The sequence below is a fragment of the Myotis davidii genome, unplaced genomic scaffold (assembly GCF_000327345.1).
Source record: "Myotis davidii unplaced genomic scaffold, ASM32734v1 scaffold135, whole genome shotgun sequence".
In the NCBI taxonomy this organism is placed as follows: Eukaryota; Metazoa; Chordata; class Mammalia; order Chiroptera; family Vespertilionidae; genus Myotis; species Myotis davidii.
This window is the reverse complement of record NW_006289813.1, coordinates 14,377,868-14,402,707: the sequence shown is the minus strand read 5'-3', so window position 1 is coordinate 14,402,707 and position 24,840 is coordinate 14,377,868.

The window sequence follows — 24,840 nt, the reverse complement described above, 5'->3', positions numbered from 1 at the left end:
CCCTGCTCTGAGCCCGACCAGGGGCTGCACCTAGGGATTAGGCCTGCCCTCTGCCACCCGGGAGCAGGCCTAAGCCAGCAGGTTGTTATTTCCCTAGGGGTCCAGACTGCGAGAGGGCACAGGCCAGACTGAGGGACCCCCCACCCCAAGTGCACAAATTTTTGTGCACCGGGCCCCTCTAGTGTATTTATAATACATTCATTCAATATGTTAGGTCCTGGAGACATCATGATAAAAAAGGCAAGAATATTCAAAAATAATTTATTATTTAGAGCAGCAAATGTAAAACCATATGATTGGCATTATACCAATTACTTAATAGGAAGAAAAAAGCTATTCAAACATCCAATAAAAATTTCATTTTGAAGCAGGACATATTTGAAATTCCCATGGCAGATTTGTTAACAATTTCCCAGAAAAAAGACTTATTTATTAGGTAATTAAGAACCTAATTCTGATCCACAGGGAGACAATGGCTAGAAAAATTGCAAGTTTTGGAAATTTTGAAAAAAAAAGTTTTTAATTGTCTTGGATTTTTCTCTAAGAAAGAGAATTGTGAAAGGAGTCAGGAACATTCCATATGTTATAGAAAGGATACATTTTAATAAGGTTAGGTTTAAATTGAGATTATGAATCAATAATAATCTATTCCAAAATCAAACTCTATTGTCAACTCAAGAAAGTCAAATTGTTTAAAGAGATCAGATTTGTAGTATTTTAATGGTTAAAATAACATGTTGTTCAAGAAAATTTCAAGGCAAATAGGTACCTTCCTGAAGAGAAAGATACTATTGTGAACCACAAAAATTATTAAAAGCTAGTGATGATTTCATTGTCACAACATAATTCATAAAATGTAGATGTTCTTCTTCTCCTCTTGCCAGAAAGTCCAAGAAACTTTGTTCTTGGGAATAATTATCTCAAACTTTGGAATTAAGATAGAAGAGTAGACCATTTACTGGAGAAAAAAAAAGCAATAGCAAAAATGTATTCTTGCTATTGAGAAGCTATCGGTAAAACGACACACAGCAAATTAAACATTATTTAAATGTAACCTCAATGTGTATATCATTTAGAAGTTATGATTAACTTAGTTTAATCATAATTTGGTTACAGTTTTAGCAAGCATCTATTTTAGATAATCTCCATGCAACAAAGTTGGAATAAGATAGGAACAAACCAGGCCACTCCCCTACTACTCTTCATTTCAGGCATTATCATGTTTTGGATTTCACATTTTTAAGTGTAATTAGCCAGCTGTTATCTTAATTAAGTTTGCGACAGGCAAGGATCTGGTTTTGAACACCTGTGGAGAAGATTGTCATGGCATTTAAATGACTTAATAGAGCTTTAGGAAATGGAACCTATTGTGAATGTGAATGATGATTTTTTGGACTCAGTGCCAAAGCTATCAATTTCCAATTAAGAGATGTGTTTGTTCCTCAACAATGTACTACCATAAATTGTGTGTTTTGATACTGTTGATTCATCTTTTGTCACCTGATAGAAATAACTCAAATGGCTCCCAGTAATTTCTTGCATAATAGCAACTTATTGAAGCTAGGGACAACTGCATATCAGGTTTAAAAACAAGCAAAATAAATTATTTTCAGCAATGGAAATATCCTATATAACAAAAGGTTAATATGCAAATAGACCAAACAGCGGAACAACCGAACAACCAATCGCTATGATGTTTGCTGACCACCAGGGGGCGCGCACAGAACATGGCAGGTGTTGGCAGCAGGTGGCAGAGTGCAGAACATAGCGGGTGTTGGCTGTGGTGGGATGGTGGAGCAGGTGAGCAGGGGTGCCAGATTAAGTCAGGGCACTGGTTGCTGTCATCGGGGCAAGCCTCTGATTGTTACTGAAAATTATTTGCTCCTGTGCCGCATTACCGCTTGGTGCTTGCACCTACTACTAGTGCCGGCCCTGCTTGCGCCCACTGCCAGTGCTGGAGCTGCTGCTCACACCTGCCCGTACCCGGCACTGGCCCCAATTGCTCGGCACTGTCAGCAGGTGCAAGTGGTGGCTGCTGGACCCAATCACCTCTCAGGGCTTCTCTACCTCACCCTGCTCCTGGGTCTGGCAGTTGCCTCTCACACCTGCTCCTGGTGACGGCTCCACTCACACCCACTGCTGACGCTAGTGCCGCTCACTCCCGCTGCCAGTGCCCGGCGCTGGTCCCAATCACTCTGCACTGTCAGTGGGTGTGAGCGGGGCCGGTGCCATCAGTGCATGGGAGCAGCAGCGGTGGGAGCGGGGCTGCTGATAGACAAGGGACAGGGGGCTGTGGCAGGAGGGGCTTGGCAGGAGTGCGGAGGATGTGCTGAGACCCGCTCCTGTGCCCACCACAGCCTCGCAGCCCACAGTTCCTTTCAAGATGCATAAATTTGTACACTAGGCCCCTAGTCCTATATAAAAAAACCCTAATATGCTAAGTGTCCAGTTGGCCGTTCAACCAATCAAAGCATAATATGCTAATGATATGCTAAGTCACTCAACCGCTCGCTCTGATGTGCACTGACCACCAGGGGGCAGTCGACCAGTTGACCAGTCGCTATGACATACTCTGATCACCAGGGGGCAGATGCTTCAACTGGTAGGTTAGCCTGCTGCTGGGGTCCGGCTGATTGAGACAGAGAGAGACAAGACAGACACACCCTGGAGCCCTCCTGCGTTCCCTCCCTGACCAGCCAACCAGGGAGGGAACACAGGAGGTTGGCCGATGAGTCGGACACTTAGCATATTAGGCTTTTCTATATATAGACTAGAGGCCCGGTGCATGGATTCGTGCACCGGTGGGGTCCCTCGGCCTAGCCTGCACCCTCTCGCAATCCAGGACCCCTCAGGGGATGTCAGGCTGCCGGTTTCAGCCCAATCCCCACAGGCCAGGCCAGGGACCCACTGGTCCATGAATCTGTGCATCGGGCCTCTAGTATGATAATAAAAGGAAAATTGTCTTTGGAAATGTGCCAAACTTATAGTTTAATTGAATGCTTTGCATGTCAGAGTATGTAGTTGTAAGCATTGAATATTCTATTTGATAGGTAATTTTGATATAGTTTAGTGTGTAAGTAGTTAAAAAGGGGAGTATAGGGCACAGTGATAAGACAACTTTAGCAATAGAAAATGAAGTAAATATAAAATAAAATTACTTAAGTTGAAGTCCTCTAATCAATTTTATTGTGGTCATTGAATCGAGTTTCTACTATTGGAGTGAAGGGACTTAGACATCTGATGCTTTGGGTCTTCTTTGGTTCACATGTATTTCTACTTCCCATCAGAAAACCTCCTCACACCCACGTTATGCTGAGCGCCGTATTTTGAATTATCTATGGTCTCTGTGTTAGAGACAATCTAAAACCCTTACGGTATACCTAATTTCTTTATGATTTGCATTAATCATTTCAATTTCATTATCCCATGTTTTCTCTTGTGTGAAACGGGAATAATAATTCTTAACTAATAGCAATGCCAAGGATTAAAAATATGGGACTAAGACTTTGTATGAAATTTAATATTTAGCTATAATACTGTTTTTTTTTATTGAATTGTATATATCCCTTCTTCTAATGAGTGTGATTAGAAAGAGAAAAATGAAAGAAAGTAAAAAATATAAATAAGGTCGTTGTCATTTTATTCTTGGAAATAGCTTTTTAAATCTGAAAGAGCTTTTTTCTATGGCCCTTAAGTGTAGACTATAGATAATTCAGAATATGGCACTCAGCCTAAGGTGGGTGTGAGGAGGCTTTGTTATGGGAAACTATAGTCCCGGTGCACGAAATTCGTGTATTGGGGTGGGGGGTCCCTCAGCACGACCTGCACCCTCTCCAATCTGGGAGCCCTTGGGAATGTCCTACTGACAGTTTGGGCCCACTCCCTCTGGTTCTCTGCTCTCTGCAGGGCCTGCCTGCTCCACACCATGGGGATGGGCAAGCAGGCCCTGCTGGGTGCTGCCTGCGGGCTGCACTTGGCTGCTCGTGGTCACCACAGCGACTGCCTAGCAGGCCCTGCTGGATGCTGCCTGCGGGCTGCACTTGGCTGCTGGGCTCACGTTGCTGGGGTGACGCCGCCAGCGTTCTGCTCCGGCCGCTATAGGCACCGCCATCTTTGTCACGGAGTGATGGTTAATTTGCATATTATTCTTTTATTAGATAGTCTAGAGATACATGTGAACTGAAGAAGACACAAAGCATCAGATATCTAAGCTCCCTTCACTCCAATAATAGAAACTTGATTCAATGACCATAATATAATTCATTACAGAACTTCAAATTAAAGAAATCACATGTTACTCTGTATATTTATTTTTCTGGTAGAAATGCAAATGATTTTATTCTGTTGAAAAGGATCAAACCCCCAAATGTATTGCCCTGTGAGATATTAACTAGTTTCTATCCAACAAAGCAATCTTAACATTCTTTTATTAAATTGCTAATTAACACATTGTATACGGGAAACCTATTTATATGTTTTATGTATTTATACGTTCTGCCAGTGTAGTAGAGTACAGGACACGTATTAATATGTTTTTTATAGACTATCGGTAGAATGCGGGTAACGTATAAATACGTAAACTAAAGTTATCGTAATTTTACTGAACGTTGCCATTTGCGCAAAAAATTAACACATTGTATACGGGAAACCTATTTATATGTTTTATGTATTTATACGTTCTGCCAGTGTAGTAGAGTACAGGACACGTATTAATATGTTTTTTATAGACTATCGGTAGAATGCGGGTAACGTATAAATACGTAAACTAAAGTTATCGTAATTTTACTGAACGTTGCCATTTGCGCAAAAAATTAGCAAAAATGGCCCGCGCCACCTGTTAGCACGCGGTAAAAACTACCCACAAACAATGTGTTAATATGTAACTCCCCCAAGCTTTAGTACATATTCAGTGATTTTAGAAAAAAATTATAAAATGAAAATTTCCACCTAATATATTCCAAAGAACAGAGCAGGATAAACACATATTCCAAAAACAAACCTTCACTCTATAAAACTACATTAAACTTTATTTGAGACAAATTGATTTAATTTGTGAAAAGAACAAAGGAGGGAATTGACTAAAATAAAGAAGATTAAATGTTAATTCACTTGATACTTAAAAGGAAACTCTACACACCACATTTCTCTAGTGGTCTTATTAACACCACTTCAGGCCAAATACAATATACATGTATCATCAAAGAATTTACAAGCATACTCAGTTTTGTCTGATTTATCAACCACATTTCTCACTGAATAATCATTTTCCTTACACATAAGACTTAGTTGCAAGTTGAAATTTATTAGTCTTTTATTCCAATTAATGTTCTGATTATTGTTACGTTGATTGCCTCTGGCACATCTGCTCTGAAAATTGATTTATAACTCAAGTTTTTATATGCAGACTAGAGGCCCAATGCATGAAATTTAGGCAAGGGGCTTGGCCCTCGCAGCGCCAGCTTTATCTGGAAGGTCATCCTGAAAGATGTCTGGAAGGATGTCCAGAAGGACGTCTGGAAGGTCGTTCAGCTCTCCAGTCTAATTAGCATATTATGCTTTTATTATTATAGATGGTGATGTTACATTTTGCATCTTCTGATTGAATTATTTAATTTCTCAAAGTTACACACCCATGTAAAGACACAGTTTTATAATATTTAAGAAAAAATGCAGTAAACAATCCCTGTCCATTTATCTTCCTCATTTTCTCTTCCTTAGGTGTTTTTAAATTTTTAGCTAAGTCTGTAATTTACTCCCCTATCTCCAGAGAATGTTCTTTATTGATCTTTCAGGCATTTTCTATTGATTTCGTGCCATAGACATTGAAGACTTAACCATCTTTCCTGCCTCAAGCCCCAACATGTGGACATACATTTCCCATCCACCATCTTCCAAAAATAAATATATCATTATATTGGTGAGGTCAATATTGAGTGTTTACAATATTATGAGATCTGTGAATTTCATTCACAAATACAATCACATAGTAGACACGCTTACTTATTCATATCGGCATAATCTTTTTATTTGGAATTTATATATGTCTTACAGTTATATTTACTTAATTTGCTATTTATCAATAATTCAGTCATAAGATTTTTTTGCCAGTAGTTAAATCTTCTCTTTACGTGTGCATTTACTTCAGTTTATTAATAGCTTTCTTTTTTAAACAATTCTCTCTCAAACTCTTTAGATATGCTTCAGTCTGGATTATTTTCCCTCTATATTTGGTGGCCATGGGCATATCTATATGTCATCTGTCTCTCCTCCTGAAGACAAGTGTGTCTCTTTCCTGCTGGGTTTGGTTTCTTTCAGCCAGTATCATCTTCTAAATATGTTTCCTCTTCCTGAAAATGTATGATAGGAGTGATAAACATGAGTATTCCATGTCGCAAAACATTTTTTTTTTCATTCTGATATGTGATTGATTGTTTAAATGGTTGTAAAATGTAGGTAGAAATAATTTCTCTTCAAAGTGTTGAACACCGTACTCCACTACCTTTATTATCTTTTAGCTTTCCGTTTTGCTGTTCATAAATATGAAGTCATTATGATTCATAATGTCCTTATAGGATCCATTTTCCACCCCTATATTTTTTTCCTCTCCACTATTCTAAAATTTCTTAACATCCTGCCTTGGTAAAAGTTTACATTTCTGCATTTCTTTGGACTTTATGAACCTGGAAGTTTTTCTCTAGTTCTAATAATTTTCACTGATGTATTGATTACCTACCCTATTTTGGGTGGAGGGGGATTCAAACTGCAAATTTCCATGCAATCTGTGCGGATGATCCTCCCTTTTTTTCTCTTGTTCTTCACATTTTTTATTTTATAAGTTATGTCTTTAAGTTCATCTTTAAAAATTTAAATGTGAGTTTTTTTTATATTTAATAAAGGTTCTTCTATCTTATTTATAATTTCTATTAAATTTTTCTCTGAATGTCCCTTTTTATGGTACTTTGTTTTTTATCATAGAATCAATATATTTTATAATCTGATAACATTCCAGAGAAGATTTTATAAATATATGGCTTTTGGGGATGAGTTCCCTGTTTCTTATCCTCTGTTCAATTTAGTCTTTTATGTTCAGATTTGATAATTTTCTCAGATTAGGTAACACTCTATTTTTTTATTGCTTCTTTTTAAAATTTTATCTTATAAAAAATAGTCCAGAGAGGAAGAGGGAAAAAGAGATAGAAACAACAGTGATGAGAATGTTGATCTGCTGCCTCTGGCATGCCCCACACTGGGGATTGAGCCACAACCCAGGCATATGCCCTGACCTGGAATCAAACCATGACCTCCTGCTCATGGGTCAATGCTCAATCACTGAGCCACACCGGCTGCTTGTTATTGTTTCCAAAAGGCTGTTTGTACTAAGAACTTCACTAAATGTTGATAGGATTAGTGAATATAAGGAAAATGCCTCAATATCAGTCTAATTGATATTTCCTCTTGGGCTGGTCAGTTTTGAACTATTTCAGAGAGTAAGGGAGAGGCAGTGAGAGAGAAACATCAATGATGAGAGAGAATTATTGATTAGCTGTCTCCTGCACGCCCCCTATTGGGGATCAAGCCCACAACCTGGACATGTGCTCTTGACCAGAATTGAATCAGGGACCCGTCAGTCCCCAGGCGGATGCTCTATCCACTGAGCAAAACTGGCTAGGGCTGAATTCCACTAATTAATAGGCCTTTTACCATCTACAGAGAACAAATTGACATTCTATTGCTAGTATGACTGAAAGCAATAGAGGAAGGATTTCAGAAATCATCTTCTTCTTTAATAAATTACAAATGATTATTCTGATTATGTGACACGAGTCTTATTAATACTTGCATAGATATCAGATGCTGTCAATTCATGAAGCGTTAATATATTCTGTGTTATAAATAAAGTTAGTAATTACCTATCCCCATTACCAATTTAAAATTTTCCTTTTTATGGTCTACTAGTTTAGTTAACACTGATTCATTAGCTTCCATTGATCAATATTTGATTGCTATTCTTTCATTTTTCTCCTTGCCTGTGAGGATTTTGCCTTAAAGAATAGTCTTTATTCTACTCCCAAAAGCACCTATAGTTTTGGGGATATATGGAGCGATTATACAGTGCAGTGGAGTTTTCGTTGAGAAATATATTTATATTAAATTAAATTAAAAATTAAATACAAAATCTTGAATGCAGTCGATGGATTTCAGATGCTCTAAAGTTTAATATTAACTGGAATCACGATAAACCTATTTCCAATCCTAGTGTTAATATATTTTGGGGGAGTGGGCGGAGAGAGAGAAAGGAGACGCTTCTTTTCAATTTACCTACCATCAATATTCAAAGTCCGATTTGAATTACTTTGAAATATGCTCACTCTTCATAGTGCATTTTGTGGTAACTGGATTTAAATTTTGTTCATCACATTAATATATAACTATAATACCATGTTTTTAAAAACCTAGAGTATTTATGCAAAAATATGCTTTTTATGCGAGCCTATTTTACTTTTGCATATATGCAAACTGCATAGTATATGCAAACTACATCGAAGATGATAAAACTTACCTTTTCACATGATATGAGTAAATATTTAACACATAAAAATGACTTGTTTCACATAGAAATTACATTATTAATAGATGTGGGTTAAAATATGCAAGGGATTTGTAGAAGAATATGTTTTGCGATCAAGAAGACATATTCAAATCTTGGTTCCTATTTTATTTTATTTATAATTTTCACATTAAAATTCAAAAAATATTAATTGAGGGCCTACTATGTGTTAGGCATTGTTCTAGGTATTAAATAGCAGTAAACAGTAACATTTTTCTTCTATTTTTTAAAAAACAACAACTTATTTTTATTGATTTAAGGGAGGAAGGGAGGAGGAGAGATAGAACATCAATGATGAGAGAGAATCATTAATTGGCTGCCTTCTGAACACCCCCTTATTGGGGATCATGCCGGCAACCCAGGCATGTGCCTTTAACTGGTATCAAACCCGGGACCCTTCATTCCACAGACTGATGCTCTATCCACTGAGCCAAATCTGCTAGGGCAACGTTTTTTTTCTCATGTCACGTTACAGTTTATCAAAAGGAAATAGATAAATAAATAAGCAAAATTCATGGCAGATAATTATGAGTGCTAAAAATATGTGAAAGTGAAAGGAGAACCTGAGATAAGGTGCAAGTTTAAATAGAAAGAAATAGGTCCCAATGAGATGATGCTTAAAAATCAATTAGTTGATTAATTTTTTCCCTGGATCCAGTAAACAAGGATGCCACCAATTATAACAGGCATGGTCATAGGTGTATATATATATATATATTCATGTCTTACAGGCCACTATATGGATTTGTTGGTTAAGAGAGGAGGTTAGCTATGTAAGATTCAATAACAGATTTAATGTTGCATTTGAGATTTTTGCCATGGATAGTTCCATAGGAGAAAATAACATGTCCTTTCCACATGTCCCTTTCCACATTTTCAGAGGAAAGAAGTTTTTTTACAAGTTGCTCACACCTCAGCAGATTATTTCAACTATTAACAATGCCTGTCAAAAATCTACAGATATGCAAAACGCCTGTGAGTTATCCATAATATGAGAACATAAAAGGCATATATGCAATATGCTTTTAAATTAGGATAATAGTAATTTTTCAACCATTGAGATATTTTTAAATATGAAAAGATTGAATGTACTCAAAACAGTATTTTAAGCCTTTTGTTACATTGACAAGAGCAAAGAAATTCATTCTTTAGAGTTGACACTTCTAACTCCTGTTGTGAATTTTTATTTCATAATGGTATTTTAAAAGGATGTCAGTTTTAAGTTACCCTTTGTTGGTTCAATTCAAACCTTCAGACACTTCTTTTTTATATTTGTTTTGTTTTTTGTATGGCACTTTATGCTGCTATAGATAATATGCTTGTGCACCCAAAAAGAAAGTTGGCGAATCATTTATTATTATAGATATCCAATCTTTCAAAAAATAGATTCTGTATATTTAATTTTATATAACACTGGATTTCTCATTCAATTATATTACTAAATTTTATGAGTCATATATGTCAGGCTAACATCTAGGTAACTGTTTCAATTAGAAATCCTTAGTGCAAAATTTGAATGGTCTACCAATTAACAAGCTCCTCCTCTCAATATCTTAGTAGCACTTAAACTAGAGGTTTTTGACAATACTATTATACACTACTTAAGAAGAATCAAGGAATACTATCAAATACTAATAGACAATAAGCACACACATGACATGCTTACAATGCAACACATATCCTAAATGCCCATATGTAGCATCTCAAATAGTATTCATGCAAGGAGTATTAACTTTACGCCTCTAACGGATGAGGAAACTTGCATGAAGTGGTGTTATGGGTATCTTCAGGGTCACACAGGTGGTTCTCTTCATCCAGGTGGTTTTCCTTCCCTTCACTTGTGTCCTACAGGGATGTCCCATAAAGAAGCTATAGGGCTACAGTTGTGCATGTCTGGTGGGGGCTTGTGTATTGTAGAGAACTATCTTTAAACCTTGCTCAGGTTTTATCTTCTTCAATCTACTGGTCATGGGAAATTCCTAATGAAGTTGTAAGTACAGGCTGAGAAAGATAATGTAGTGGAAGTAGGAGCATTGGAAGTTTTTCCACTTCTAAATGCAAGGTGCTTGTGCCTTCGGGGCCAACTGGAGCTTTTTCTCTTATAGATCACTTCCATTTGATATTGGAGTGTTGCTTTGCATACTCATATTTATGGCTTGGTTCTTCAGGCAATATGCTGTTCATAATGAGCAGCTCAGTTTTCATTAAATGTACTAAAACTATTTTAAACCTTATGTTACATTGACAAGGTTAGACAGGCAGAAAGTAGATAAACAGGAATTTTGGACTGAAATCTGGAGGAATAATGTGGGATGAGGTTGGAAGTGTGGGGATCATCAGACCCTGTTTAGCAAGCCAAACTCTGTTTCTCAAAAGGAGAGCAGTTATCCGGAGAGAATGGCAAAGAACAAGGGTCACATAATTCCTCAAAAGCCTCAGAGCTTCTCTTATAAATTTATTATTCGTAGTCTCAGTGAAAACTGTGTTTTATGAACTTTCCCAAATGAGGAGGCACTGGTTTATATGAAAAACCTACCCTAACATTCATTTTTTCTAAATCTCTAAACCTTTAGACCCCCTTTCTATTGAACACATAAATAGTTTTGATTTTTCGACTTCACTTTTGTGTTGACCACCTTTGGGCCTATGCTACAGCCAGCCAACCAAACAATTGTTAGTCTTTCTAACCCATCAAGCTAAAACATTGAATACAGAATTCCCTCTTAGTTGACCCATATCAATAAATTCAACATGATTCAAATTTATGTTTGTTCCTTGATCCCCACCCTGAAGATATAGTAGCACCTCTGTCCCCTCGTATTTCTGTGTATCTAATTGTGGAAAGTTATGTAATCCTGTTGATATATAGCACACTTCTTTGTGAGTCACTGTGTACCTCCCTCATTAGGGTTCGTCTGGACTTGAGTGCAGTTATAGGTCTAAAAGCAAAGAGGTGTGGCAGGAATAGGTTCTGAGGAAAATCAGCGGTTCGGTGAGACTATAATAGATTCGTTGAGAAAATAAGGACTAACATCATTGGCAGAGGTGGAAAGACTGTTTCTACTGGCAAAGAAGACATATAACACTGTGGGGTTCAACGTCCCCACCTTCATCTGGACATGGCCATATATCCCCGTTACGCTTTTTAGGATCTTATTTCTTCTCAATCAATGCCCTTGCTTTAATAGAACACACTCTGTGAAGTAAAATACAATTTGTATAGTAATTGAGCCACTTGTAGGATTAGATTCTGGGTTTACTTTTTAGCAATTTCAGCCCTGTGACCCTAGGATATAAAGATCTCTTTCAGGGCAGACATGAAACCGTACTGGACATGTATGTAGGGCTTGAGTTGCCAATATCAACCTCAAGCTCATTTTCTTTCTTCACTTTGTCCAAATCAATTAGGGGCAATTACACTAATTAGTTTGACAAAAATGTTCCAAGGTGTCAAATACATGGTTCCCCAGAATCTTGCTCCATATAAGTATTTGGTTAGGAGTATCCAATGGCGATATTTTGTATATATCTATTACCACATTATGCCATGGACTACCTGTACTCCCTTTCCCATTACACTCAGAATAATTAGCACCTTTAAATCTATTCAAATTAGAGAACCAATTCTGTATCACACAAAACAAAACAAAACAAAACAAAAAAATCAGAAAACTCATCAATAAGATATTTTCCTAGAACTACTCTCAGTGCCAAACTCTGTATCAGTCTAGGTTCTCTAGAGTGCCAGTAGGAGTAAAATATATACACTAATATATTTATTGCAAGAAATTGGGATATATAATTGTGAGAGCTAGGTAGGCAAGTCCAAAATCCATATGGCAAGCCATCAGGAAGGGCCTGCTTAAACACCTGGGCGTAGGTTGAACTCATAGGCAAGATTTGTTCTTCTTCAAGGAAGTCTCAAATCTGCTTTTAGAACGGGAGCTTGTGACTCCCGCCGGATTCAAAAGGACAGCCGCGTCCTCGGGTGCCAGCCCGTTTCCGCACGCGCGCGCAAGCCCAGCGAGAGCCCCGTACCTCTGCGCTTCTCTCCTGCAGCTTCTGCGGGTCTCAGTGTGCCTTTCCTTCCTTATAGTTGTAGAGTTTACAGTCAGCCAGGCTTCCTGTGGTTCTGGATGAAGTCCGTATTGTTTCTCTGAGGTATTAATCAATTGTTGTGCGCGGCATTAATTTCCCGGTGTTTATCTCTGCCGCCATCTTAGTTTCTCCCAGCTAGATTATTTAAGATAATATTCCTTACTTACACCAATTTTGATTAACTAATTATGCAGTTTAATCACATGTAAAATATACCTTCCCAGAAAAACCAAGTGAGTGTCTGAACAACTGGGAATTGTAACCTAGACAAACTGATGTATCAAAATGACACCCCCCCTCCAAAAAAAAAATTACATGTAGCCTTTAGCAGAAGTTAGAAAAAAATTAAATTCCATACTAAGGAGTATGAATTTATCCTGCAAAAAATTAAGAGATGCTGAAAAATTTTAGATAAGAAAAGTGCATGACTTGAGCTTATTTTACAATAACTCTAGCCCCACTTTAAGTTAAAAAAAAAAAGACTTCTTTAAGAAAAGAACTTGATATAAAAATATGGGAGTCGCTAGAAGTGGTAGGAGTCATATACCATGGAAGTAATATCACTTGTTTATTATTTCACTTAATTAAGGTTACATTAAAAATCACATTTCTTGTATGCTTAAGATATACTTGAAATTATGTTAGAAATGAATAATCTAACTTGATGAGAATCTTGCACTTGTCCACAGGACCACATGGTGCAGAAGGACTAAACATGTAAAGAAAAACGTCCGAAGCTGGATGTGAGTTGGTGGGGATATGCCTGTGGTGGTACGGGCGTGCAGGGGGGATTCCTGAGCGTGGGGAATTTCAGAAGCAAGACTAGTGCATTGAAAAAGAGAAGGGGGCCTGGGGCAGCAACACTTTCTTTTTCTTTTTCTTTCTTTCTTTTTTTTTTTTTTTTTAAAGAGAGGAAGGGAGAGAGATAGAGAGTCAGAAACATTGATGAGAGAGAAACATCGATCAGCCCCCTCCTGCACATCCCCCACTGGGGTTGTGCCCACACCCCAGGTACATGCCCTTGACTGGAATCGAACATGGGCCCTTCCAGTCCGCAGGCCGACGCTCTATCCACTGAGCCAAACCGGTTTCGGCTTCTTTTTCTTTTTTTAACAAAATAGACAAAGTCAAAGAAATTGAAATTCAATATTTAGCTTGAATGCCCAAGGGGACTTAAAGAAAACTAATAGAGAAACTGGAAAGGACAACTTCAAGAATAAATTAATGGACCATAAATTAAATAGTGCAATGAGGTCAAGTGAGACATGAGCTGAAAAGAATTAATTATGTTTTGAAACTAAGAAATAGTTTGTAAACTGGGGGAAACACAGCTTTATTAAAATGTAGATGGTAGAAGCTCTGTTATAGTAGGTTGAAGAGTTAATGGGAGGTCAGAAAAATGAAAATAATATTTGCAGACTGTAGAAGCTTGGCTTTAAAATAAACTGCTTTAGATTGTTAAAGGAGAAAAAAGACGTGGTGTTTTGTTTTGTTTATGGGTGGGAATTGAGTACATTTTAGGCTAGGAATAAGTAACCCAGTGGTTTGGGAGAGATTAAAGGAGCAGAAAAGAATCCATCTTCTTGAACATAAGTTCCAAAGGACAAGGGTTTTCTATTTGTTTTGTTCATTGCTGTATCACACACATAGTAGTTGGAAAAAAGGTTTGCAGAATGGATGAATGAAATAAACAAATGCACAAAAGGTAGGAGGGAACAAGGTACAGAGCCTAGAAATGACTAGTCGGGGGGTCTTTCTTATGATCATAATATAAGAAGACAATTTTTATCCTTATAAGAGAAAAAGTAAAAGTTATGTTTGTAGTTTCTAGCCATTTTTTATATGTCCTCATTCAATTTAGCTATTGCAAAATCATTTTATTTAAATATTATATTCCTATAATCATGAAACCTAACATTGAGGTTTAGAGAATTTAACAAACCAGGTCATTCTGAGTTTATGGTCTGTGTAACAGATGATTAATATATATTTTGTGATATGTTTTCTACTGTTTATTTCATTCTTTTAGGTGGGAAATACAAAATATATTGTTCTTGTTAATAGAATAAAATCAAATTATAATTATGTCTACTTTTTTTTTTTGGTTTTAAGGATGTCATTACTCAGGCATAAATGTTAAATATATACTAAAGGCCTACTGCACAAATTCATGCACCAGTGGGGTTCCTCCACCTGGTCTGCAGGATCAGGTTGAAACAGGCTCTGTGACATTCCCCACAGGGGTCCCGGATTCTGAGAGGGCACAGGCCAGGCCAAGGGACCCCACCGGTGCATGATGGGGGCCGGGGAGAAAAGCGGGAGGTTGGCCAGCCGGGGAGGGACTGCGAGAGGGCTCTAGGACATGTCTGGCCCATCTCGCTCAGACCTGATTGTCCAGACCCCAGCAGCAAGCTAACCTACCAGGCGAAAGATCTGCCCCCCCTGGTGGTCAGTGCATGTCATAGTAAGCAGTTGAGCTGTCTAAGCATATCATTAACATGTTATGATTTGATTGGTTGAATGGCTGACTGGACAACTGGACACTTAGCATATTAGGCTTTTATTATATAGGACGTTATATCCTGCTTCAGATCTTGGTCCATCTGTCACTTCCTCTGAGAAACCTTCTCTGGCCCTCAGAGTAGGGCAATCTCTTACATACCCTCTAGCACAATTTCATGTAAGGATTGTTGCAAATGAGAAATAAAGCTCATTGCCTATATGTCTCAGATCCAACTTCCTTGAAGATTGAGGCAAGGCAAGCTATTATTTCCATTAAAAAAAGAAAAAGAACTGTAGGGTACATAAAGATTGCTTAAGAAACTTATTCTGAAATAATTTTCCATTACAAAAGCAAAATGCACTTAAATAATTTGGTTATCATAAAGGGTCAATTGACAATTTTATTTGTGTCGATAATCTGAGATCCACCTTATCTTTTTTAATATTCTCTGGACAAAAAGGTTTTAGAAGGAATGTGGTACAGCGAAATCACACCTCATAAATGAAAATTAGACATGCACTCACCCTCACCCATATTCATTTTGAGGGTGAGAATGTGAGACCATGAGGATATTGTCCTGGTGATAGGATATAAGATTAGGAACAATGTAAAATGAACATTACATCCTTATTTTCATTGCATAAAATAAATTAGACTTTTTAAAAGTTTCTGCTCTCATTTCATTTAAATGGACCTTGTGGCTGAGTAAGAAATGGTTAAAATAATATTTTTCTCTATCTCTTGCTTATTTTAGCATTATCTGCTCAAGATGGCTTTCCATGCTTTTCTCTTGTGGAAGGCTGGGTGCTTCCTGATTTGAGGAAAGGGTTATGGAAAGCAGAGACATGACAGCTGTCAGGCTCTTTGTCCAAATTTAATGAGGAATCAGACAGAAAGAAATGTTCTAATCCATCAACACCTGCTTGGAATAAGCAATAAATCCACCAGAGAAAGAGCCAAATATAGTGACTTAATTAACCGAAAGGCTTTGGCACCTCATCAACACTGGTTGCTTCAGAGCATTCAACTAAGGTAGAGTAGAATCTATGTAGTAAAGATTTCTAAACTTTATATGTAACTTATTAGATTTTTTTTTTTACAAAAATACCGGTTAATTTGAAAAGATTTCTAAGTACCATAAGATACAAAATAATGTTTTTCTTGTTTTTTTGTTTTAAATTAGAATTACTATTTCTTATACCTTTTCATTGGTAACATTGTATAAATATTTGTAGTTTGGTAAGAGTTATGCTTCTGTGTGAGTGGAATTTTTATACAGCTAGTATGATGCTGATTAAAATTATGAGTGGGTTTTCCATTACACTATATTGGTAGCTTTTGTTCTAAAAATGCATGTGCTATGAACTAAACATAATGATTTCACAATTAGTCAGTTAATGTGTGTAATTGGAATTGTACAATATGTAGTGTCTTTGAGGACGACTTCTTTTACTTGGCATATTGTTTCAAGGTCCATCCATGTTTTAGTATATATATCAGTACTTTATTCACTCTTATGGCTCAGTCTGAATCTCCATTGTGTTATACAGTGATCTTAAACTCCATCTTTTCCATGCTCTGCTTCAAGTAAAATCCATTCTTTGAGATTGCTGCAATGGCTCCACCTGGGCCAAAACCTGTGCCGCTGCTCCAGATATGAGTGTGGATGCAGAGGTCCACCTCTCTTAGAATGACACCCTTCTTTAAGAGTGAGAGGATTCAGCCTCAGTTGGTTGGAGTATCATTCCACACGCCCAAAATCTGCATATTCAATTCCTGGGCAGGGTGCATACCTGAGTTGTGGGTTCGATCCTGGTCAGGGTGCACATGGAAGAGAAGTTATCAATGTTTCCCTTGCACATCGTGTTTCTCCTCTCTCTCTCTCTCTTTCTCTCTCTCTCTCTCCCCCCCTCCTCCCTCTCTCTAAACTCAATAAAACACATCCTCAGGTGAGGATTAAACAAAAAGAGAGGACTCAGCAAGGCTGCCTCTCCTAGTGTAACACTTCAACCTTACTATTGAGTGCAACTGGGATATAGGTACTCTCAGCCTGCAATGACTGAGGTGGGGCTACGTAGAGCACCCCAGCCTTCTCTCTTCTTGCCTGGCACAGAGCTTCTGCCATTAGAAGCAGGGATGGATGAAAATGCTGGTGGCCTCTCCCTCGTGGGGAGATTGCTATGGTCCTTGACTGGTTTCTGTGGTCTTGGCTGCACATGCAAAAGTTGAAGTTTTTGTCCTTTTACTGTTGTGGATAGAGGGACAGAGTCATGGTTCAAATGTAATAGATTCTCACTGTTCTTAAGATGGGGTAGACTTACTTGAGTAAATGTTTCTGCATTTACTCTATCCCAATGGGATTATTTCTAGAGGTATAAAATTGGGGCAATTTATAATCTTCACCAGTTATAGTTGTTTAACTAGAAAATATGTCTACAGACTTCATTATGCCATTATCCCAGAAGGTGTTGTGAAGCTCTCGTAAGATTTTTTTTTTTAAACGTGTTGAAATAGTTTACTTGAATGAAGGGAATTATTGTTTTTCAAACATGCATACAACTAGGCATTCACTTTTCTTTCTTGCTACATCCAAAGTTGCTGGTAGTCAGTCAATTCTGTGCCAGATGGAGTGAGGTTCCTAGATGACCCACCTAGCATATGCTATGTATCTTTTTGTGTTGGCTCACTCAGTCTCCTCTTCAGTACGTTGTAAAAAGGTAAGTATAATTCTACTAGAGGCCCGTTGCATGAAGAGATTTGTGCAATAGGCCTTCCCTTCCCCTGGCTGCCGGCACCGGTTTTCCTCCAGCACCAGGGACCCAGGCTTCGCTCCGGCCAGAGCCTTCACGGCTCTGGATGGAACCTTCAGTCTTTGCAGCTCCAGACGGAGCCTTCAGTCTTTGCTCCACCGCTTCGTGACCTCGTATGCAAATTATCCACCACCTTTGTTGGGTTAATTTGCATACTTTCCTGATTGGCTGGTGAGCATAGCAGAGGGACTGTTAATTTACAAGTTTGTCTATTATTAGGTAAGATAGAATCTTCTATACACCTAGACTGAAGTATGTGAATGATTCCCAATGAGAATATAGAACATTTATGTGAAAATACCTTAGTTTCTGACAAATGAGGAGAACATTATGTCTCATTGAGTTATTAAAATATTTAAGAATTAACTTTTGGTGCCATATCCCATCTTTTTAGTATTTCCAAAGTAAATCTACTTAAATAATGTTTATTTAGTTTATTAGAATGGTATTTATAAAATGCAATGACCAACTGTATCTCCAGCCCAGTGACAATGTATACTTTCTTATACTATCTACAAACTTAGAGGACATAAATCTAAGGACATGATTACATAAGTTGGAAAACTGAGGTTCACAAAGATGAACTATTTTGCCCAGGGTAGCATAACTAGTTAGTAACTGAAAATATGAGCTCATGAATCTGGGTTATGTTCTCTTTCCACTTCATCGCCCTGCTTTGCCAACATGTAGAATCACTTCTTTTTCCAAAGAACAAAAAATAATTCTGTCACTGTTGCCTTTTATAAAATATATAGGTAGCACTTGTTCTAATTTGTGGGCTCTAGAAAATAATCCATCATTAAAGAAAAAAAACCCATATGGCTTTAGGAGATTACACATATAGTGATCAATAGTTATTGGATACATTTTTTTCTTTCCCTTTTATTGTCCCAAGTATTACTAGAGAAGTCAAAAGAGTGTAATTTATTGGAAGCAGAGAAAGTACATACCACTCTGCGTCTCTTGATAGTTTATGAAGCTATACTATATAACTATGATTGGTGAGTATGGGAATTTTAAAAGGAGCAATTAAGTGCTTATATGGCACTAACATCCTTTTAAGGGAATCCAGAAGTGAGACGTGGCTATAACTATAGTTTTCTCAAAAATTTATCTATTAAAAAGTGACATAACAGGACTCTCCTATAATAATTTATTGATGTAACTTGTTAAATTAAATAATGTGTTCATGTATTTATATAATTTAGTAAATATCTACCCTCTATTTTCTTCCTTTTTCATTCTAAAAGAGGGAATCCTAATTTATTATTTAAATTGAATTTCTAAAATTCTAATTATAATAATTCAATGCACTTCACTCTCACATACTGTGATTTCCCGATCAATTAAGTATGCCTTTCTAGCACATTCTGTTTAGAATAAATGTCAAAGTTAGAGATGATTTCTATTACTCTACAATGCGTGACTTGAGTAAAATCATTTTTGTAACAAGATCAGTACAGTGGGTAGAAGTAAAGCTGGAAGCCAGAAATGTTTGTGAATGACATGAACATAACACTGATGCCACACTCAGGGTGTCTTTTAGTCACCTTCCCCTTTTAATGACACCAAAAATGCTTGATGCCATTACAACATCTTACACCAGGTGGATGTGACTGTGGAGAAAACACTGACAGAAGGAAATGGCAATGTTAACTGATTACAGATAAAATTGGTTATATTACAAAATTTACCCCCAAAAAAGCATGACCATGTGAATGCATTTTTGTTGGTCCCATGAAAAAGAGTGGTCTTAATGCTTATTCTTCATTAGCTTCCTGGTAAACAGTTCTTTTTTTTAAATATATTTTATTGATTTTTTTACAGAGAGGAAGGGAGAGAGATAGAGAGTTAGAAACATCGATGAGAGAGAAACATCGATCAGCTGCCTCCTGCACATCCCCCACTGGGGATGTGCCCGCAACCAACGTACATGCCCTTGACCGGAATCGAACCTAAAACCCTTCAGTCTGCAGGCTGACACACTAGCCACTGAGCCAAACCGGTTTCGGCAACAGTTTTTTTTTTTTTCTGCTTCTTTTTCCTCCCAACACATCAAAAGAAACATTTCTGCTCTCATCTAAACTCATTCATGGAGGATAGAGTCTCTTTTATCTACTTTAGTACTTTGCCTTTTTCAATTGCCCCCATTGTAATATTACCATTCATTATATTGTCTATGTGAAAAAAGATAGATATTGTATCATTTCATTTACATCACTTTTGTTACCTTCTATTGTTGCTAAAAAATAAAACCAGTGTTTTTAAAAAAACATATTTTTATTGATTTCAGAGAGGAAGGGAGAGGGTGAGAGAGAAACACAAATGATGAGAGAGAATCATTGATAAACTACCTCCTGCAACCCGGGCATGTGACCTGACCAGGAATTGAACCGTGACCTGGTTCATAGGTGGACGCTCAACCACTGAGTCACACCAGCCAGGTGAAAGCTAAAATTTTATCAAGGTTTACAAAGCTCCTGTATAATTGGCCTCTCCTATACCTACAACCCAAACTCCTATCACTCATATTCCTTATTAATTATTCCATCCACATTAGTCTTATTACAGTCCTTGAAAGTCCTACACATGATCTAATCTTCTGAGTTTTTATATTTTTTTCTTCCACGTCCCATGAAAGCATTCTCAAGTTTTTCACAAAACATATTTCTACCTGCAGTCCATATCTAAGACTAAATGTCCTCCTGGCTTTCTCTGAACACCTCACCTTTATTACCTTCTATTTATTTAATTTAAATAATGTTTACATAATGAGAGAGAGAGAGAGAGAGAGAGAGAGAGAGAGAGAGATTTACTTTAGTGTTGTGTTTATATAGTTCACATTCATTTTTTAATTCCAGCAATACTTCTATCCACTGTACTAATCTTACAGAAAGGATATCACTCAGCTAATACTCAGCCAGTTTATTATAGACTAGTGGAAATATATACTTTTTTAATGTTTTGGACTGTCAAGTCAAAGCATTCCTGTACTACTGGCCACATTTCCCTAGTACTTACACAAGTACCTACATTCTGTTGGCACTCAATAGATGTGATTTGAATAAATATATTAATACATTAATATTGATATTTAGAGGGTATATAGAGAGAAGATGTACCACCTGGAGAAAATAAGTAGGGAAATGTTAGTACAGTTGCAAAGACAATAAATTTTACAAGACAATTAGAAGAAAAGAAAAAGTGTATGTATAAATATAATAGATTTTTAAAAATAATGGTTAAAAATCATGACATACAACTTACTATCTTAACTATTGTAAGTGTGCAGTTCAGTATCATTAAGTGCCTTCATGCTGTTGTACAACCATCACCACCACCATTTCCAGATGTCTTCTCCTTGCAAAACTGAAACTCTATACACATTAACTGTCATTCCTCTGTTTTCCTCAATCTTTTATTATTGGGGAAACCATTTATTTATTATTCTTTCTGTGTCTATATGAATTTGTCTACTGTGGGTACCTTGTATAAGTAGAATCATACAGTATTTGTATTTTTGTGAAAATACTTTCCTGTATCAATTGATATGATTTTTTTAATCTTCTTTAGACTCACAGTATGGTGAATTAAACTGATTTCCAATTATTAAACCACACTTACAGTCCTGAAATGAACCAGACTTGGTTGTGATGTATTCATTTTATATATTATTAGCTTGAGCTTGTTTATGTTTTGTTGAGGGATTTTGCATGTATGTTCATATTAGACTGCTATCTTCTTTTTAGCACCGTCTTTCTCTGCTTTGGAAAGAAAATAATGCTGCCCTCAATAATTGAGTTGCAAAATGTTCTCATCTTCTATTATCTGGAAGGGATTTTGTAGAACTTGTATTATTTCTTCTTTGAATGTTTGGTATAATTTTCCAGGAAAACCATTTGGGCCTGAAGCTTTCTTTTATGAAATGTTTTTAATAACTACTTCAGTTTCTTTGTAGTTATAGGACTGTAGACATGAGCTATTTGATCTTGAGTAAGTTTCAGTATTTTTTAGATGTCAAAATATTGCTCTATTTAATCTATGCTACTGAAAATGTGTGTATAAATTTCTTCATAATATTCCTCATTCTCTTGATGTCTATGGATCTTTAGTGATATCCCACCTTTCATTCTGATATCAGAATATGTGTATTCTCTTTTTATTTGTCAGTCTTACTAAACATTTATAAATTTTATTGCTCTTTTTAAATCAAAAGTTATTGGTTATTCTGTTTTTCTTTATTGTAATTCTGTTTTCAATTTTACTGGTTTAACATATATTTATTATGTCCTTTATTTGCCTTTTTTAGTTTATTTTGCTCATATGTTTATGCTTATTTAAATGGAAAATGCTTTTTATTTTATTTTACTTTATTTTACAACTATTTTTATTGTTTAAAGTATTACATATGTTTCCCTTTTATTCCCATTGACCCCTTCTAGCCTGTCCTCACCCCCCACCTGAGGCCTTAATTATTGATTTAAGACTTTGCTTCAAATCAGTGGTAGGCTGAGTTATTCATAACAATTTTTTGAGGTCACTTTTCTAAGCTCTTTCCTTTCTTTGATCTCCACAGTAATTTTCAATTTCCAATGGCTCCATTTTTTCACTCTTTCAACTATAAAGGGAGAGCTTTAATTTATTTGCTCTGCCATTCACCTCAGCAACTAAAACCACATATCCAACGGTAAGTGATGGTAGGCCAGTGGAAAAGAAAAGCAACAGATGATGGTCCCATTTGCTTGAAACCACAACCCCAAATATAGGAGCTATTTTCAGTCCCTCCAAATGTTGGATACTGCAGGCTCCTATTGCAACCACTGCTGTAGACACAAGTTTGCTGAAGTCCGAGACAATGGAGAAAATGTAAAACCAACCAACCAATAAAATAAATGCTTGATGTCTGTTCAGTCTGAGTATCACCAGTTCTCTTTCCACTCTACAAAAAGGAATGTGGAGAAATCTGGAAGAGTTATTTCTGGAAACCAGAAAACAGATATACTAAAAATTTGAACCATGTTGAGTATATATTTCTTTTTTTAAATTTTCTTTATTGATTAAGGTATTACATATGTGTCCTTATCCCCGCCCTTTATCCCCCATTCCCCTACTCATGTCCTTACCCCCCTGTTGTCTGTATCCATTGGTTAGGCTTATATGCATGCATATAAGTCCTTTGGCTGATCTCTCCACCTTACCTCCACCCTCCCCTACCTTCCCTCTGAGGTTTGACGGTCTGATCGAGTATATATTTCTAATGCAAATACAGTACATATAAGAAATACATTTTAAAACTCAAAAGATAATAAGGAAAAGAAAGAAATCCATAATAATGTGTCTAAATATAAATTTTTAAAGTAGTATTTTTAAGTAGTTAATAGAGTATGTGGCATTAATTTCTAAAAATAACATTCAATTTCTAGTCAACCTGTGGTTCACACACCATATAAGAGAAAATGCAATCCTGGTATATTATATTTTTCACTATAGAAAAATGTGTACAAAGTCAAGATAGTGAAAATAAAGTTTATGGGTTTTAAATGTTAGTTTTCAATGATGAATAAAGAACAGAAGACTTGGTTATAAAACAAAATTGAGCAACTTTGAAATTATAAAAAAAAATGGGTAGAAGAAGTTAGAGCTCAGTGCAATAAGGGACTATAAGACTCAGGAAAAGTAGAAAAAAGAGCGGAAAATATGTATATGGATATTGGAATAAAGGTGTCATCAGATTTATGAAAAAAAGGAGTGATTCAAATAATTTCAGAGACAAATTTAAATGGTCATCAAAGCACATAAGTACAAACTCAACCAGGAAAAATATTTAATGATTACTATGGTGAAAGAGCCTTTGAAATCTGAGTTTTCCTAACATTTTAGATAATGACAATAATGAATACTGCAGAAACTTTTAAAAATCAACTAAATGGGATTTCAAATAGCACCTCAACATGCAAATTATTTACTCCTAATGAAAAAAAAAATATAATGAAGAATTTAAAAGCCACTAACAGGACTTCAGGGATTACTAAGCAAAACATATCCTGAGGTGAGATAGACATGAATCTGCAAATGAAAATAACTAACTTATTACACTAAAAGTTAATAGAAAGATACAACATTAACTATACCACTGAAAATGCTGAATTTTAAAGATTATTATAAACTTCTATAATCATCTTTAGGAGAGAAAAAAAGAAGATAGTTACAAGGGAGAGTATAAAGGAAGCTGTGTCCTTAGAGATCTCAAGTCAACAATAACAGTAATATACTAACAACAGCAAAAATAGTAATACCACCAGCCACCAAATAAGAAAAGAATATTTAATAGGTCACAATTTTGAAGAGAAATCAAAATTTTCCAGATGCTCAACAGGTAAAAATTAATTAGCTGAAAAATATTATCATGCCATATCTAGACAAAGTAGAAAGGAGAATAAAAATAATCACAAATGGGAAAATATAGACTTAAAAAGACAGCGAACTATGCTCCTTCAGCCACAAGAGAAATATTCTCAGGACTTAGGGGAAAGTGAAACACAGAAGTAAAGAAGTTTAAATGCTGCTGCGAGAGCTCACGAGCATTGGCACACCTCTGCTGGTTCACTCTGTTGGTAACGGGTGTCCTCAGGCCCCGCACCTCCTCAAAATTCTGCATCTCCTTAGTGCAGCAGCTAAAACTTTAATTCCTCAACCTTCCACCAAAGCCCTTTGTTTAGCTTCTCCCATTGCTGGGTGAGGTTCATATGGAGTTCTGTGATAAAGTGTATTAGCTCTTCTGCAAGTTATAGGAATCATTGAAGTCGGAGGATAGAAGTGAG